General features: G+C 40.8%; 2 pseudogenes; both read left to right on the forward strand.

Annotated features, from left to right (window-relative positions):
* LOC100346597 (cytoskeleton-associated protein 2-like) lies at positions 1–11,675 on the forward strand (annotated as a pseudogene).
* LOC138843647 (testis-expressed protein 10 pseudogene) overlaps positions 11,061–19,174 on the forward strand; it is a 22,605-nt pseudogene continuing 14,491 nt past the window's right edge.

Below are 19,174 nucleotides of genomic sequence, written 5' to 3' on the forward strand. Positions count from 1 at the left end.
TGAGCCGCTCCGAGCAGACGCGCATCCTCCGAGCACGGGCTGCTATGAGCACGCCGGCAGTTCCCCGGGACCTGCAGCTGCCCCCGAGTCAGAGGGCCCAGTCCGCGTTCAGAGGTGAGGCTGGCCGAGATGGCGGGAGCGGCGCCAGCCGGCCGGAGGGGCGCGGGCGGGCGTGGGGGCCGGCGGTCAGGGCCACCGGGCCTCCCGCCGACGGTGTGAGCACTCGAACCGGTGGCTGTTGGCTCTGTGGCGATAGTGTGCGGGTTGAGAGCCTTTTGTGCGGTGGCTGCCGGCTGCGGACCGGTAGACACGAGGAATCCGTTTAGTGACGGAGCGAGTGCGCATGCGTGGGTGGCGTTGGGGGTCCCGGGCCGCGGGTGGTGGGGCCGCTGCCGGAGCGGGGCGGGGCAGGGCAGCGCGGGTGCACAGTCCGCCTGCGCCTGCGCCTGCGCCTGCGCCTGCGCCTGCGCCTGCGCCTGCGCCTGCGCCTGCGCCTGCGCCTGCGCCTGCGCCGAGCCCTCCCCGAGCCCTCCCCGAGCCGGGTCGTGAGTGCCTCTGGCGTGGTGGGCTTGCCTGCTCTGATGTTTGGATTCACTTCCTCGCTTCCTTATTCTGGGAACCCTGGGGTTAAGTGGGTCTCAACAAATACGACTACTGTTATTTCTTTGTTCTACAGATGAGGAAACAGTAATTCTCAGCTGAACCAGTTCTGGCGAGTTAGAACTTGGGAGTCCAGTGTCTCGCCTAGTCTACCGCTCGGTTCCCTGAGGCATGGCTTTCAGCAGCGTAGACAGTGGAGAACATGATTCTCCTGCACAGTGCTTGTGGGGCCTTTCATGATCACATTCGCTTATTAATGGAATTATTTCCCAAAGGCAGTGCTGAATTGGGCGCTTTTCTGGAAATGGAAAATGTGATCTCAAGTACAGCAGTTTTCGAAATAAAATCTCCACTTAGCAATATTTGCTGTTTTAATTAATGTTGACTTATAGATCCTATATTTTATTATTTAGAACAAAGAAGACAGAAATTCAAGGAACATCTGTTAAGAAGAAAAACATTTTTTCATACAAACAGGAAAATCAGACATTATCCAGGTGAGGTCAAATTTATTCCAATTTATTTTTACATTCTTTTTTTGGTACAAAGTTTTCAAATCTGGTGCTATTTTGCACTTTCAGCACATCTCAGTGTAGACTAGCCACATTTCAAGTACCTCAGGACCTACATGTGGCTCGTGGTACATTATTGGATGGTGTACCATTAGATTGTTGAGTTATTCTATCTAAATTGATTCACATTCTTAAGCAGAAACAAAGGTGTGTGTAGGTGGCGGGGCAGGGGTTTCCAAAATGCAGAGATTTGAAGATTGTTTTAATCTCAATTCAACTAGAAAACTCCTGATATTATCTTATTTACATTTTTAGAATTTTACATGGTTACAGCAAAAACAAAGCTTATGAAAGTATATGGAAGTAGAAAGACAAAAGGTTCCCTCATTTTCTACAGTTAGCTCATAATAGCATCATTCCAGGTTTTTTGCCTGATAAGAAGCTGGGCTGTAATCTATTATTACTAAATAATAATTTAGTAATATTATTACTAAAGCCATTATTACCAAAGCCACCATTCAAAATGTGTGCTCCTGGCTTTGTCAATGCTTTGCCACTTCTCTAAGCCGATTGAACAAAGATGTGAAAGGTGGCATAACCATAGTTATTAATTATTGCAGATATCAAATCGTGTGGATTCTAAATGTACAATTTTTTCATGTTTTAACGTAATCTGTAGACTTTAGATCTGTTTTAGAGTCAATTACAGGTCTGATGTTTTTCTCCTCTTGTTTCATGTTGGATAAAATCATTAGAATCACCTAAAAGATTGTCACAGCCTGTGCTGGTCAGTCTATAATTGTAAAAGGCAGATTAGGTTAGTTAGAGAAAACATTGCTTTGGATAAATGGCCTAAACACAATGCCAACTAAAAACTACAATTTTTAATGTATCCTGGTTTGTGTGTGGTAAATTCTGGATTTCCTTTGGGAAGAATATTTAAAAAAAGATTTTCCTCAATTTAATAAATCTGTTAGTAAGTGCTAAAACTAACCTAAGGAGGTGTTGCTTGATAAAGGTTTTTTTTCTGAAGACTTGTTTGGACACTAGATAAAAATGATTTGGAATAAGATTGTTATGTGTTTACATACTCTATGGTAGGGAAGATGTTAAGACTTTTAGGAAAATTCCTCAATTGTCTTGTTTGCTACTGCACTGTAATAAAACTTTTTCTTAGGAGAAATAAATCTCATCTCAGTTCTTGCCTCAACTTAAAATATAAAATTGTAAAATTGGTTAATTACTAATATCCCCCCAATCCTTCTTCCCAAAAGGAAACCTCCCTGATACAGAACTGATTTCTCTCTTTTTTTTTTTAAGTTGTGGAGACAAGACAGTGATGATGTATGAGGACCAGGTCCAAAAAGGAACAAAAGCTCTGAATCTTAAAACAAAAATGGTAAGAGATGAACATAGAACTCATAAATATCTTTGTTTTTTCCCCTTCAGAAACTCTTTCTGAAAGAAATGAGTCCTAAACTACCGTTTTGTCTTAAATAACTCTTTTAGGCTGATAAAGAAAATCTCAATAGACCTACAGGGGACAAAAATACAATGGTGGACAAAAATTGTGTTCCTTTAAAACTGTCTAATGAATTAAACAACTCAACCACAGCAATTGATGCAAAGAATTTTGGTGATGATAATCAAGCTATGCAGTTGTTATCAATTAAAGATGATCCCCAAAGTCAACATATGACATTAAGCCAAGCATTTCACCTTAAAAACAACAATAAAAAGAAACCAGTGACTGCAGAAAAGCCAAAGCAAGATGCTAACATGCCCAAAAAACCTGTGCTTGGAGCTTACCGTGGTCAAATTGTACAATCTAAGATTAATTCTTTCAGAAAACCTCTACAAGTCAAAGATGCAAGTTTGACAACAACAACAACAACAACTTGCAACTACTGTCTCTAAAGCCACAAAGCCTCAGCCTATAAACACTAGCAGTGAAACAGTGAAAAGTGAGCAACCCTCAAATATGACAGCTGCCACTAAATCTGTGAGCGCTACATCTCAGAATACACAACTTGTGAGACCTCCTATTAGAAGTCACCATGATAATACCCAAAACACGGGGAAGCAAAGCATCAGTAGAACCTTGGCCAACGTTACCATCCGGAAAGGGCCTCGGGAAAAGAGTTATTACAATCAAAACCAGCTTTATCTAGTGTCAAAACTGCTTCTTCTCAGGACATAAAAAGAAACAAGGCACTGTCCAGAGGCATAGCATCTGAAATGGTAGCCAAGCCTACTTCATTTCTAATGCCAAATTGGTAGAAAAGTCAAAACCCGTTGACCAGCAAAGACCTACTATAGCAACGGCAACTGTTAGTAGTCGGTCAGGTCAACCCAAAGAAACTGCAGAACAGAAAGTAAGTAGTTGTAATTTTCTTTATTTTATTACTTTAATTTTCAGTAGTATATCACTTTTGGATTTGCCTTATAATTTCATTGACTATACCAGAATTTTTCATGTGTCCTGTCATGTGCATGATGTCATATGTCATGGGACAATATGATCCGATAGAGATTGTGTTTAAGTATGTTTTATTAGTTTGCATTCTGTAACCTAAGTGCAAAATAATTGGGAACCACTTTATAACCTCTCCATTTAAAAATGAACTTGGGATCTTTGAGCATACACTTGATCTTGATGTGTTCAGTTTTTTGTTTTTTGGTTTTTTGGCAGGCAGAGTTAGACAGTGAGAGAGAGACAGAGAGAAAGGTCTTCCAATGGTTCACCCCCTAAATGGTCGCTATGGCTGGCGCGCTGCACTGATCCGAAGCCAGGAGCCAGGTGCTTCCTCCTGGTCTCCCATGGGGTGCAGGGCCCAAGCACCTGGGCCATCCTCCACTGCCTTCCCAGGCCACAGCAGAGAGCTAGACTGGAAGAGGAGCAACTGGGACAAAATCCGGCGCCCCAACTGGGACTAGAACTGGGGGTGCCAGCCCCGCAGGCGGAAGATTATCCTAGTGAGCCACGAAGGCGGCCAATGTGTTCGATATTTTTAAACTGTGAACTAGGTGTGTGTCACTAGTGTAGAACCACTTAAAGACCTGAAATACTTTGAAACTTGCTCCATTTGGCAGAATTCTATCATAAATATCAAAGTAATACTTACCTGCTGCTTCTAACTGTAGAGCTCGTCTGAGTGAGTGGAAAGCTGGCAAAGGAAGAGTATTGAAAAGACCTTCTAACCCAGTAGTTCAACAACCTGAGCCTGAGGGACAAGCTGGAAAACCGGTTGGGTCCTTCTGGACTACCATGGCAGAAGAAGATGAGCAAAGACTATTTACTGAAAAAGTAAACAAGGCAATTTCTGAATGCCTGAACCTGATTACTGAGGTAATGTTTATTTTATACAACATTTGTAAAGCATTTTAAAGTTTGAAGATTACTTATTAATTAGATTGTCAGTCTTTTTAACCAAGTAATGTCAGTGAGTTGCTGTTGATTTAATGTCAGATTGTTTGCACAGTTAATTAACTAATTGTAAGATATACTGCCTTGTTCATTGTGAGATTGTTAGTCTTTCATTGACTGAGTTTTCCACTGAGTTTACATAAATAGGACAAAGGGATAATTGGGTTTTTATTTGAGTTCCAGTTTTGTAAGATGTTAGTATCCAGTGGACGGGGTAGATATTTACTTTCACTTCTGATATTTCTGTTTCTTATCTTTATTCAACATACTTAAAATTTTTTTACACTCATAATGTATTTTACCGAAAGCTAGCAACACGAGTACTATTAACAGTAATCATTGGGGCCTGCGCTGTGGCATAGTGGGTAAAGCCGCCGCTTGCAGTGCCGGCATCCCATATGGGTGCTGGTTCTAATCCCGGCTGCCCTACTTGCAATCCAGCTCTCTACTATGGCCTGGGGAAGCAGTACAAAATGGCCCAAGTCCTTGGGCCCCTGTACTCGCATGGGAGACCTGGAGGAGGCTCCTGGCTCCTGACTTCGGATCGGTGCAGCTCCGGCCTTTGCTGCCATCTGGAACCAGTGGATGAAATACCTCTCTCTCTGCCTCTGCTTCTCTGTAACTCTGACTTTCAAGTAAAGAAATAAAATCTTTAAAAATAATGATAATAATAATTATGTGAACCATTATCACAGATTAAATTCAGATAATGAAAATAATTCTCTAACAAAATCCCATTCATCTCTAAACCAATATCATCCTGGTCTTGAATTTATTGTAAAAATTTACTATTTGAACCAAAATCTTCTGGAGTGATAATAATCAGCCCCAGAATATTTTCTTTATTTATTGGCTACTGTTTAATCTTGTTTTTGTGAACCGTTAGTGTCTAAGATCTGAAACAAGACTGAATGTAGGGTATGATTTTAAAACTTACTCTAGATGAACTTTTTTTTTTTTCAAAGATTTATTTATTTGAAAGTTGTATTTACACAGAGGAGGAGAGACAGAGAGAGAGAAAGGTCTTCTGTCCGCTTGGTTCACTCCCCAGATGGCCACAACACTCAGAGCTACACTGATTTTGAAGCCAAGAGCCAGGAGCTTCTTCTAGGTCTCCCACATGGTTGCAGGGCCCAGGGACTCGGGCCATCTTCTGCTGCTTTCCCAGACCATAGCAGAGAGCTGGATCGGAAGTGGAGCAGCCGGGACTCAAACTGGTGCTCCATATGGGATGCCGGCACTACAGGCAGCGGCTTTACTCACTACGCCACAGCGCTGGCCCCATAGATGGACATCTTTAAACCTTTTGAGGACCCATGAAAATTATATTCAGAAAAACGCTGGTCCTATTATTACTTTGCTGCAGTAAGGTTTTTTGTTTTGATACTATGGAATTTTTCTGCCCTGCTGTTTAACTAAATATAACTCTTACATAAACCACTACAAATTCATTTTGGCCATAATATCAAAACCCAACAAAGACAAATATGGAGGGACCAGTGCTGTGGCATATCAGGTAAACCTGCCGCCTATAGCACCAGCATCCCATGTGGGTGCTGGTTCGAGTCCCGGCTGCTTTACTTCTGTTCCAGCTCCTTTCTAATGCACGTGGGAGAGCAGTGAAGGATGGCCCAAGTGTTTGGGCCCCTGCACCCACGTGGGAGACCTGGATGAAGTTCCTGGCTCCTGGCTTCAGCCTGGCCCAACCCCAGCTATTGTGGCCTTTTGGAAAGTGAACCAATGGATGGAAGATCTCTTTTCTCTGCCTCTGCCTCTCCTTCTTTGTAACTCTGCCTTTCAAATAAATAAATAAATCTTAAAAAAAAAAAAAAAAAAAAAAAACAAGACAACAAATATGGAAAAAAATCCTCAGGCTGTTCTCAAACATTTGATAGATGCAAAAATTCTAAGTAAGGGGGCTAGCATTGTGGCACAGCAGGTTAAGCTGCCACCTGTGACACTGGTGTTAACCCTGATGGAACTATAGGCTCCTGGCTTCAGCCTGGTCCAACCGCAGTGCTTGCATCCAAGTGGGGAGTGAACCAGCAGATGGAAGGTCTCTTGCTGTCTCTTCTTCTCTCTCTATTACTCTACCTTTTAAATAAATAAAATCTTTCAAAAGAAAATTCTAAGTAAGGTATTAACATGGAACCACACTATAGACAAGAGGATAAACATCAAGACCAAAATTCATACATAACTTTTTCATAATATGCATTTTATTTTTTTTAATATTTATTTATTTATTTGAAAGTCAGAGTTACACAGAGATAGAGGAGAGGCAGAGAGAAAGAGAGAGAGAGAGAGAGAGGTCTTCCATCCAATGGTTCACTCCCCAATTGGCCGCAACGACTGGAACTACGCCAAGCCGAAGCCAGAAGCCAGGAGCTTCTTCATGGTTTCCAAGGTGGGTACAGGAGCCCAAGGACTTGGGCTATCTTCTACTCCTTTCCCAGACCATAGCAGAGAGCTGGATCGGAAGTGGAGCAGCCGGCACTTGAACTGGCGCCCATATGGGATGCCGCCGCTTCAGGCCAGGGTGTTAACGCACTGTACCACAGCGCCAGCCCCACATAATATATATTTTCTATTAACGTTTTGAAGACTGCTTATTTATGTCTCAACTAATATTTCATTTCTTTTGCCTTATACTCATTGCTGATGCTATGCTTCTTGAAGTTAGGATGATTTTTATTTTAATAAGCTGAATTATTATTTATTCATAGTTTGTAGGGTAAAAAAAAATCACACATGTTATTTCTTGCTGTTTTAGGGATGCCCAAAAGAAGAAATACTAATCACACTAAATGACCTGATTAAAAATATTCCAGATGCCACAAAACTTGTTAAATATTGGATTTGCCTTGCATGTATTGAACCAATCACAAGTCCTATTGAAAATATTATTGCAATCTATGAGAAGGCCATTCTGGCAGGGGCTCAGGTGAGTTAAAATTTATTTATATATATTATTACAGTGAAAAAGATACAGAATTATTTTGGGGACACAAGATAATGTAACTTAATAAAACTGGTTTATGTATAAATAGTATAATAGTAAAGAATGTTCAGACACTAAAGGATTGCATTATAGAAGCTATTTCGAGCCGGCGCCGTGGTTCACTAGGGTAATCCTCCGCCTTGCGCCGCTGGCACACCGGGTTCTAGTCCCGGTCGGGGCGCCGGATTCTGTCCCGGTTGCCCCTCTTCCAGGCCAGCTCTCTGCTGTGGCCAGGGAGTGCAGTAGAGGATGGCCCAAGTCCTTGGGCCCTGCACCCCATGGGAGACCAGGATAAGTACCTGGCTCCTGCCATCGGATCAGCGTGGTGCGCCGGCCACGGCGGCCATTGGAGGGTGAACCAACGGCAAAAGGAAGACCTTTCTCTCTGTCTCTCCCTCTCGCTGTCCACTCTGCTTGTCAAAAAAAAAAAAAAAGAAAAGAAAAGAAGAAGCTATTTCGAAGCCTTCTAAAATTTTTTGTCATGTACTAGGGATAATCAGACCTTAGTTCAAGGGTGGGGAATTTTTTTTTTCCTGTGAGCAGCCGTTTGAATAATTAAAACATCATTCACAGGCCATACAAAATTATGATTAGCATGCTATAGATGTATTGAATTTCAAGTCCTGCCTGTGTTTGCCTTGGCAGGACCAGGCCAAATGACTGCACGATAGGCATTCCCCACCGCTGCCTTAGTGTATGCATACTTTCAGACAGGCTCAAATGTGAATTTAATGAAACTTTTTGTGAGAAATGTTTTAGCATAACATGTCATTGTGTACATTTGCTATTTGGGATATTTACTGTGAAACTGATTTTTAACATTAAAATTTTCTTAATTAAATATAAAGCAAATATAACTAAATCAACTTTTAAAATATAATCAAGCTCGGCCGGCGCCATGGCTCAACAGGCTAATCCTCAGCCTTGTGGCGCCGGCACACCGGGTTCTACTCCCGGTCGAGGTGCCAGATTCTGTCCCGGTTGCCCCTCTTCCAGGCCAGCTCTCTGCTGTGGCCCGGGAGTGCAGTGGAGGATGGCCCAGGTGCTTGGGCCCTGCACCCCATGGGAGACCAGGAGAAGCACCTGGCTCCTGCCTTCGGATCAGCGTGGTGCACCGGCCGCAGTGAGCCGGCTGTGGCGGCCATTGGAGGGTGAACCAACGGCAAAGGAAGGCCTTTCTCTCTGTCTCTCTCTCACTGTCCACTCTGCCTGTCAAAAAAAAAAAAAATATATATATATATATATATAAAATCAAGCTCTGATGGCTTTGTGAAAGAACTCTGCCTCTAGGAGTATATCTGAATGTACTTATGTTTATGCTCCACATGAAATCGTCCTGCTCACGTATAGAAAATGACCAACTAGTTTCTCTAACAGTATTACCACCATATTTCTCACCTTTTCTAAACTATTGATACAAGAAACCCTGTGTAAAGAGTGAATCATTTCTCAAGAGTTTTTCTTTGGTTGAAGATTTTTTGTTTTTATAGCTGAATGTACAGACATAATTGCTTTTCACCAAGTTTCTAAAAATATATTTTTGAGACTGTTTACATAACTAATTTTAAAAAATTCATCTTTTTGGCCTTTCTTTAAGAAAGGTTGATTCTCAGCAAAATATAAAAATAGCAACAAACCCCAAATTAGACTGTAGGATATGTATTAATAAATAGTTATGGACACTCCTGTATATAAAAAGGCCAGTACACATAGAAAATTTTGGCTTAGATTATGCATTTTTCATCTAGGGCATAATGATGTTTTTGAATGTAAAAATGCTAGGCAATATGAAGAGATAAAATGGCCTGAATACTTCTTTTGGTCACTAAAATGTAAAGCAGTATATGAATGTCTGTGAAAGCCCATATTAGAGAGTAAGAATGTGAAAGAATACATAAAATGTAATAGAATTTTTCCTTAATTAGATAATTGTTTCACAGATATTTTGTGGTATAAAAAATAAAATATATATATATATGAATTGAATATCATGATGTCAATGATGTGATATTGATGTTTGATTATTGATTGTTGATTACTAATTATGGATTGTTAGTTATTGCTATTAGTATGATTGTGTGTTAAGCTTGTGTTGTCATAGTAGGTATAGTGGTCAAATTAGAACATAGATCATTAAGCTATAGACTGCTAAGTATAAAGTTATAGACTGTCATGACTAACAGAATTCTGCAATCCAAAAAAAAAGAAGTTTGGACCTTTTACAATATATCAGCAATGGGCAGTGAGGGCATAATAAAAAAAAAAAAAAGATGAACTCATGGAGATGTCTAAAGAATAGAAGATAGGTTTATCTTCCATTTTGCTGAAATTGTGGAAACGTGGTATAGATTCCCAACAAAGGAATCACTATAACTCAAGAACTGTCCTTCCTAGTAAATAAAGGTGCAGCGACGTGGACCTTAGAGGCCACTGGAATGACTCAGGATTGCTCCCTCTTGAGCCTCACAATGCCTCTCACTCAGGAGAGACATCGAGAGCCAAGGGGGTGGACTGTGGAGAATCCCACAGGAGTCTCAAAAAGAGTCACGGATCACCGCTTACCTGGAAAGGAGATGAACTGTGGAAACTCCACAGTAAAACATTGAGTTAAAAAGTTACCACTAGCCACAAAATAAAAGTAAAGTGGAGTTATAAGTCATAAGCTGAGGCAATACCTAACGGCTGTTAGGGAGACACTCCCAATCATACCAAGCAGATGTCTCTGGTCAGTTAGATAACAGTGCACAATCAGTTCCAACATAAGTAAGGCGGGGACAGAATTGACTGGACTGTTCAACTGTAAGCAAGGAGGAAACAGCATTGCGCTACAGACAATAACTAACAATCCATAATCAGTTCCAACATAAGTAAGGCGGGGACAGTATTGACTGGACTGTTCAACTGTAAGCAAGGAGGAAACAGCATTGATTGGACAACAAGTCAGAGGATGGCAAGCTGGAGGACTGCCAGAAAATGAGGATAAAAAGGGGAGCCCTTGCACTTCTCTCCATCCTCTTGGGGATCATGGCCCAATGTGTGTGAACCTCTGGATCTCCACACATCTGGAGCTGAAGAGGCAGCCCACTACTCTGCACGGAGCAGGTAGTGGCGCAAGCCGACCTGCGACCTGCAGAGCTGTCCCTGAGCTATAACCCCACTGTCTCTGTGTTAGTGTGTGTGTGTGCGCGTGCGCACGCACGTGGCCCCAGTGCATGTGAACCTCTGGATCTCCTTGCACTTGGAGCTGAAGAGCCAGCTCGCTAACCCCCTTCCTAAGCGACACAAGGTGACTAGGAGATCAAAACTCCAGCTGAGATGCCGCCTCACCGCCTTGCTGGATTCCTTATCAGCCTGATGCCGGAGTTGACCACAGAGCCAGACCAGGCCTCTCAACAGGGGACCTCTCCAACTTCTCGCCTGGTCATCCGCCTGGGAACTTTGAGCCTACTGCCCAGAGTGACAGTCTTCCCACGACTTCCTGCCTGTAAGTGATTGATCCGAGATCCGTCTCTGCCGAGACATGGAGCTCTGGACCTTGAACACTGACACTCTTCTTCGTGACAGTGATACAAGCCTTGAAAACACAGCTTTTACAAATAATGTTAGTCATGTGTAATATAATATAACTATGCTTTGACCCTATGTTTTGACCCCATGCAAGGTATCTGCAAATAATGCTGGAGACCTTGATGTACATATACTATTATAATTGGATAGCCCTCAAAATTACTTTAACACTGTATACTGTATCTGTGTATACTGTGATCTGTGGATTAATGAATAAGTTCAAGTAGTATTATTGATATTAATGGTATAGATTCCAGTAGACCTCTAGTCATTAAGGAAATAGTGTTACCCTGATAGTTAAGTATTATAGTAAGTAAGTTAAGTAGAAGATAAGTAGTTATGTTAAGCTAAGTAGTTAAGCTAAGTAGTTACGTTAAGCTAAGTAGCTGAGTTAAGTAGTTAAGTCATGATTAAGTAGTGGTGTTAAGTTTATTGATAAGTGTATTAAATAGTATAGATTGATAAGTATATTGATACTGATAAGTGTATTGACTTCACTGAGCATGCTGATGAGTAGTGTGATAAAAAACCCCTGGTGTGTAAGCAATAAAATCTCATTGGAAAGACAGTCTTGTGTCCTGGTGTTCCTTTCTTCCCCATGACTGACAAGTCGTATGTCGCACTTGCTACTGTCAAGCTGCATGACAGCAGGCGCTTGCAACACACCGGAATCAAAAATCAAATATTGGATAGATATTCTCTTATTGATTATTACATTATTGAAGGATAATTGTATTTGACAGAATCCTAATTGAAAGGGAGTATTAGATCCCTGCCACAGTAAACCAGGATGGAAGTTTCTTTTAAGGCCGCTTAAAGCAGTGTAGTTAGGGTGTAAAACTAGAGCCACTGCTGTGTGTACAATGCAGTAATGTAAACAGAAAGATGTGATACCAGAGCAGAGTTGGAAAACAGGAATTAGAATTGGTCAAAAATTTGAAAGCAGATGGGAATTCAGGAGCACTTGGTAATCCAGGACTGCTCACTTATCTTGAATGTATTATGTTAGCAGGCATGATATCTCAAAGGAACATGGTAAGTACTATGATACATGCAAATAGTGCACATTTAATAAAGTTTTGAATAAATGAAATATATTGGGCTGATCAACCTTAAGCTATTCAGAGATGCATTTAATAACATGTGAAGCAAAATATAATACTGAACTTAAATATAGGAGAAAAGGAGCTATTAAATTTAATTCTCAGCCCTTTCATATATACTGATACTGTTAATTTACCATCTTCATTAATTTTGTTTATATCAGGAAAACAGCAATAGTTATCAAAGGCTTCAGAAAAATAGGGAAAATTTTAAATTGATGAAATTCTATCCTCTAAGTTCATTGTTACCTATAATTTGGAAAAAATGGTCATTTTTAAATCTTAGTAACTACTAAGTGTTTTGAGAAGCTTGACTAAAGAACCATTATCTCGGGGCTGGCATTGTTGCACAGCAGGTTAAACTGCCCTCTGCAATGCTGCCATCCCATTCAGAGTGCTGGTTCAGTCCTGGCTGCCCTGCTTCCAATCCAGCTCTCTGCTGATGTGTCTGGAAAGGTAGGATGGTCTGAGTACTTGGGCTCCTGCCATCCATGTGGGAGATCTGAAGGGAGTTCTGGGCTCCTGGCTTTGACCATTGTGGCCATTTAGGGAGTGAAACGGCAGATGGAAGCTCTCTTCATCTCTCACTCTGCCTTTGAAATAAAGAAATAAATCTTATAAATAAACAAATCTTATAAATAAAGCAAATACTGTCATATTTTAAAAGTGAAATTTTGATCACTGGCCTTACCATTTTCAACTTGAATCATCTAGTTAATGTCTGAGAATATAAAACTAATATGGATTTCCTTTCTTTATTTAAAAAAATTAAGCCTATTGAAGAGATGTGACATACAATTGTAGAATAAAAGATATTCTAACAATGAAGAGTCTAGAAAAGGTTATTTTTGGTAAGTTTTGTTTCATTTCCTTCAAGCAAATTGTGATTTTGTTAAATTTCTTTGCAGAATTCATTTTTCCTTTTATCTTTTAACTTTTTAAAATATGTAAGCTGTTTCTGTTGACCTACCTCTCAGATAAAGTGGATTTAAGTATTGTAAGGAATTTTTAATTAGGAGTTCTGGTTCAAAATCCAAATTGTCATTGATTATCTATGGAAGTTACTTTACCTCTTTAGGCCTTAATTTTCTACAAATACCAGATAGTTTGAGGTAGGCATTTGGAGCCACAGTTAAGATGCCACTTGGGATGTGTATATCCCACATCAGAGTGTTGTGATTTGAGTCACAGCCCCTCTTCTGATTCCAACTTCCTGTAATGCAGCACCCTAGGAGGCAGCAGGTGGTGGCCCAAGTACTTAAGTCCCTGACACCCACATGGGAGGCCTGGATTGGGTTCCAGGCTCCTGGCTTTGGACTGACCCAGCCTAGGCTGTTGTGGGCATTTGGAAAGTGAACTGGCAAATGGAAAATATCTCTCTGTCTCAGCCTTTCAAATAAAAATTTCAAAAATATTTTTTAAATGAGGCATTTTAATTGGGTGATCTCTAAAGACTTCACCTATTAAATTCTGTCATCTATTTTGTGCTCTAGAAAACCTCATTCAAGAATTCCTTGTTTGGATATAATAGGTAGAGGTATGAAAGAGATTCATTAGCTGTCAGACATAGAATATAAACATTTTTTAGATTCAAGTATAGGTTTTGCCAACCTTAGGCACTATAAGATGGTGATTGTTGAGGATACTGAATGAAATAATGTATATAAAGCAAGTATCATAGTGTATGACAAATAGTAAGTTTACTAAACTTCAGCCATTAACATTCATTAACTTAAATGTAAGCTAATTTGTTTTCTTGTTTAGAAACATTGTTTCCAGTTTTATTTTTGGTTTTCGGGTTTTATTTTTGCTATATGTCACCTAATCAGCAAATATTTCAGTTCATACTATTTATTGCCTCCCTGTCTCTGTTTGTTTTCTTTTGATTTATGTTAAAATTGTTTAAACCTTTTTTTTAAAGATTGACTTCTTTATTTGAAAGGCAGAGTTACAGAGAGGCAAAGTCAGAGCAAGATAGGCCTTCCATCTGCTGGTCCCCTCCCCAAATGGCTAGAGCTGGGCTGATCAGAAGCCAGGAGCCTGAGGCTTTCTCCAGGTCTCCCACATGGGTGCAGGGACCCAAGGACCCAGGCCATCCTCTGCTGCTTTCCCAGGCACATTAGCCGGGAGCTGAATCGAAAGTGGAACAGCCAAGCCTTGAACTGGCACTCATATGGGATGCCAGCACTGCAGGCGGCAGCTTTACCACAGTGCTGGCCCTGATTTTAAACTTTTTAAGGTTTCTGATGTATGCTGCCAGATTGCTTTCCAGAGCAGATACAGTACCATTATTTTTAGTACACAAAATGAATTTAAAATGTAGAACTCTAGATTCAGGATTAAAATTTAAATAATAACAAAGGTCATGCTTAATTAGAAATTGTAAGTATTTGGTTATGTGAAATACCAAAAAAAAAAAAAAAACCCACAACTGCTTGGTGGAGTTAATATGTTAATGCCATATAAACCTAATAATATGTTCTAGGAGACCATTCTGTTGGCAGTATGCTTAATTCAGTGGGGAATATTACATATTAAGGCAACTGTTAATAGACCCCATAGGATGTATGACCTGATCTTACTAGGAATATTTAATAGCTTAAGAAGAATAGGAAAAGAGGAAACTCTGGAAAGACTAATTAGTATATACAAAAGGAAGAGAAAGATTTAACCCAATTGTGTCTTACTTGCTAAAACAGCAAAGTGGAAGTAAAAGCCGTATAAAGAGTTTTCCTCATAGTTCTCACTAGCTCCAAAGGTAATGTGAAAAGCAAAAACCAGTACTTAAATCTGATTCAGTTACTCTTATTTTTCCTTAATAGAATAAAACTGGTGTTCTCTAGCAGGAGAATGTTTGTCTTTGGATGGGAAAAAAAGAGCTATCTATAAACTCTTGGCTTTCTGAAATATATCACTATAAGATCTGAATATAAGATCCATTTTGCAAATCAAAATTATTTATAAACAGCAGAGAACATAAGTGGGGGATATAAAACAAGTAATAATTGAGGGCCGGCGCCGTGGCTCAATAGGCTAATCCTCCACCTTGCGGCGCCGGCACACCGGGTTCTAGTCCCGGTCGGGGCGCCGGATTCTGTCCCGGTTGCCCCTCTTCCAGGCCAGCTCTCTGCTATGGCCAGGGCGTGCAGTGGAGGATGGCCCAGGTGCTTGGGCCCTGCACCCCATGGGAGACCAGGAAAAGCACCTGGCTCCTGGCTCCTGCCATCGGATCAGCGCGGTGCGCCAGCTGCAGCGGCGGCCATTGGAGGGTGAACCAACGGCAAGGGAAGACCTTTCTCTCTCTGTCTCTCTCTCTCACTGTCCACTCTGCCTGTCAAAAATAAAAATAAAAAAAAATAAAAAAAAATAAAAAAAAAAATAAAAAAAAAAGTAATAATTGAGACAAAGGTTGGGCATTTGGCACAGTGTAAATTAAAAAAAATAAAATGACAGACCAGCGTTACCACTTGGGGATGTCTGCTCACATTGCTCAAACTCTCAAATCCAAACTTTGAACACAATACTTTTTTAAACTTTTAAAAATAAGTATGTATATCTATTTATTTATTTATTTGAAAGAGCAATTAGAGGGCTAAGAGTGCCAGAGAGAGATCTTCCATCTGCTGTTTCATTCCTCAAATGGCCACAGTGGCGGGCATTGATCCACACTGAAACCAGGAGCCTGGAACACCATCCTAATCTAGATTGCAGGATCCTAAACACTGGAGCAGTCTTCCACTACTTTCCCAGAAACACTAGCAGGAATCTGGATCTGCGGCAGAGCAGCCTGGACTTGACCCAGAGGTCCAATACAGGATGCCAACATCACAGGTGGTGGCTTAACCCAGCAATGCCACTATGTGGCTGCCCCAACACATAATTTTCCCTAAATCTGAACCTTCTTTTGGTTCCTGATCTAAATGAATGGTGCTATCCAGCTGTCCAAAGCAGAATCTTGGGATGCTTGTGACTCCCTTACCCTTCCTATCTCCCTACTCCTGCTTCCCAAGCACAGGGATTAAATATCTTTTTAAAACCCATCTACTTCTCTCCATGCTTCCTCTCATTAGTGTGGTAAGATCTCCTGTAGCTCAGCTGGGCCACAATAGCTGTCTCCTTTGTTTCCTCTCTCTACTCTTGCTCCATCCTAAGCCATTCCCAACGCTGCCAAAGTCCTGTCCTGTCACTCAGTTGCTCGAATTTCTGACTCCAGCATCTTCTCTTGTCACTCTTCCTCTGCCCCAAACCTTCTGTTTCCTTCTTGTGTCTTTTATTGTCTTCATTTCCCAGGAGGGATCATACTATCTTTGCTTCCTGGTCTTTTCATGCAAATCTTCCTTGGGGCCAGCACTGTCACATCATAGGTTAAGCCACCACTTGCTGCGCTGGCATCCCATATGGGCTCTGGTTTGAGTTCTGACTGCTCCACTTCCAATCCAGCTCCCTGCTAATGGCTTGGAAAAGCAGTGGAACTGCTTGGATCCCTGCACCCATGTGGGAGATCAAGAAGAAGCTCCTGGCTCCTGGCTTCTGATCAGCTCAGCTCTGGCTGTTACAGCCATTTGGAGAGTGAACCAGTGTATGGAGGCCTTTGTCCCTCCCTCTTTGTCTCTAGCTTTTCTTCTCAAATAAATCATAAAAAGAACTTGGGGCATTACAGGTAAAGCCTCTGCCTGCAGTGCTGGCATCGCATATGGGTGCCAGTTCAAGTCTCAGCCACTCCATTTCCCACCTGGGCTCTCTGCTGCGGCCTGGGAAAGCAGTGGAAGATGGCTCAAGTCCTTGAGCCCCTGCACCCAAGTGGAAGACCCAAGAAGCTCCTGGCTCCTGTCTTTGGATGGACCCAGCTCTGGCTGTTGTGGCCATTTGGGGAGCGAACGATGGGAGACCTCTCTCTCTGCCTCTGCCTCTGCCTCTCTATAACTCTGCCTTTCAAATAAATAAATAAATAAATCTATTTTAAAAATCTGCTTTTTCTTTACCTAATTCTCACTTACCCTTTAGACCTTAACTAAACATCACTTTCATGATTAACCTACATTAATACACCTTTTCTTCCTCCTACAATCTAGGTTAAATATACCTGCTTTGTACTCCCTTTTTTTCCCCTATGCAATATTTAGTGTACTTGGTTACTTATTTGTTTGTCTCATATTTTAAACAGTAAGCTTGATGGACAAGAACGGTATAGAATCTTCCTGACCACTGTATCCCTAATACTAATGCAATGCCTGACAAATATTAGATGCTTAAATTATTTGTTGAATTACTGATTCCATGTTCCCTTTTTCTCACCTTGGTCTTTCACTCACTAAAAAAAGTCATAGTCACTTATCAAGAAACATCTCTTAGTAAAACTCTCTAATAATTTTCCTTAAAAAGAAATGCAGAGACCTTTTTAGCTTAATGGATTTATCAGGATGTCTCAAAAGTATTTAAATCTAATGTGTTTTATTTTGAACTCTTTATCTTCTCATACTGCTTCCTTTCTCCAGAAGGGGAAAAAAAAAATCTCTTCTGGCATCAGTGACTCCTAAGAAATTTTTGAAGGAACATGCACACTCATCTATACATAGACATCATTTTATTTGTTCATGAAATCCTGACTCAAAAATATTTCTCAAATGGACCCTTCCTTCCTTTCCTGACCTTTCTATTTACAACAGCTTTGCCTTCTTACCATTATAGATCATTCCTTTTCATTCCATGCCTTTATAGACAATCCTTCACATCAACCAAATATATCTTTCTCTCCAATGAAATTGTTATCAAATTTCTTGCATATAAATTCATTACAGTTGTGCGCCTGCCTACTTGTCAGCTCCTCACCTCCTCCCACACTGCCACTTTTCTCATTACCTTCTAAACACATTAGCTCTTTAATGTTTTTATTTATTTATTTTAAAGATTAATTTTATTTATTTGAAAGGCAGAATTACAGAGAGGCAGAGAGAGAGAGAGAGAGAGAGGTCTTCCATCTGCTGGTTCACTCCCCAGGTGGCTGCAACAGCCAAAGCTGTGCTGATCAGAAGCCAGGAACCAGAAGCCAGGAGCTTCTCCCTTGAGGGTGCAGGGGCCCAAGGACTTGGGCCACCCTCCACTCTTTTACCAGGCTGGATTGGAAGTGGAGCAGCTGGGACCTGAACCGGTGCTCATATGGGATGCTACCACTGCAGGTGGCAGCTTTGCCTGCTATACCACAGCGCCAGCCCCTAATGTTATATTAATAGGTGATTTCATTTTATGTGTCATACTAAGAGTTCTTTCTTGGTCTTGTCCAGTACTCATTTTTCAAGACTCGGGATAAATGCTATTTGTGAAGCTTACGCTTGCCATCTCTGTGTACCACAAGCAAAATGAGTTGTTCCTTTTTGCAGGTTATAACAATCCTTGGTTCTTTTTTCATTTATAGTGCTTATCTCATTTTACAATTATTTTCATTTTTCAAATGTTTATTTCATTTTACTTACTTGAAAGGTAGAGGCACAGCTGGAATCAGGGGCACAGCCAGGACTCGAACCCAGGCACTCCAGTATGAGATGTGGACATCTTAGCTGCTCGGCTAAATGCTCATTCTGATGGCAGTGTTTACTTAGGAGAATTGATGGTTAAGAAATGGCAGTTTGGTTTCATTCTTTTATTTTGAAAATAAGGGCCAACTAAGAATAACTTTAATGTCTTCTGATTTTGTTCCTAAAATTTGGCCAAAAACTTACACTAAAAAGTAAATGTACCAAGGAACAAATTCAAGAAGGCAACACTGAAGATAAAGATCTTAATCTAGAACCAGTAAAACAGGAAATAGAAAATAAACATCATAGAAATGTGGTGTTTCAAGATTGGGAAAGAACAAGATGATAAAAGCTTCAACCAATGATGTTAAAATCCCCAATACTGAAACCAGAGCAAGTTGCATAATTAAATATAATGTATCCACTATGGCATACTTGCAAAGGTAAACTTT

This window comes from Oryctolagus cuniculus, chromosome 9, assembly GCF_964237555.1.
Source record: "Oryctolagus cuniculus chromosome 9, mOryCun1.1, whole genome shotgun sequence".
NCBI classification, from domain to species: Eukaryota; Metazoa; Chordata; class Mammalia; order Lagomorpha; family Leporidae; genus Oryctolagus; species Oryctolagus cuniculus.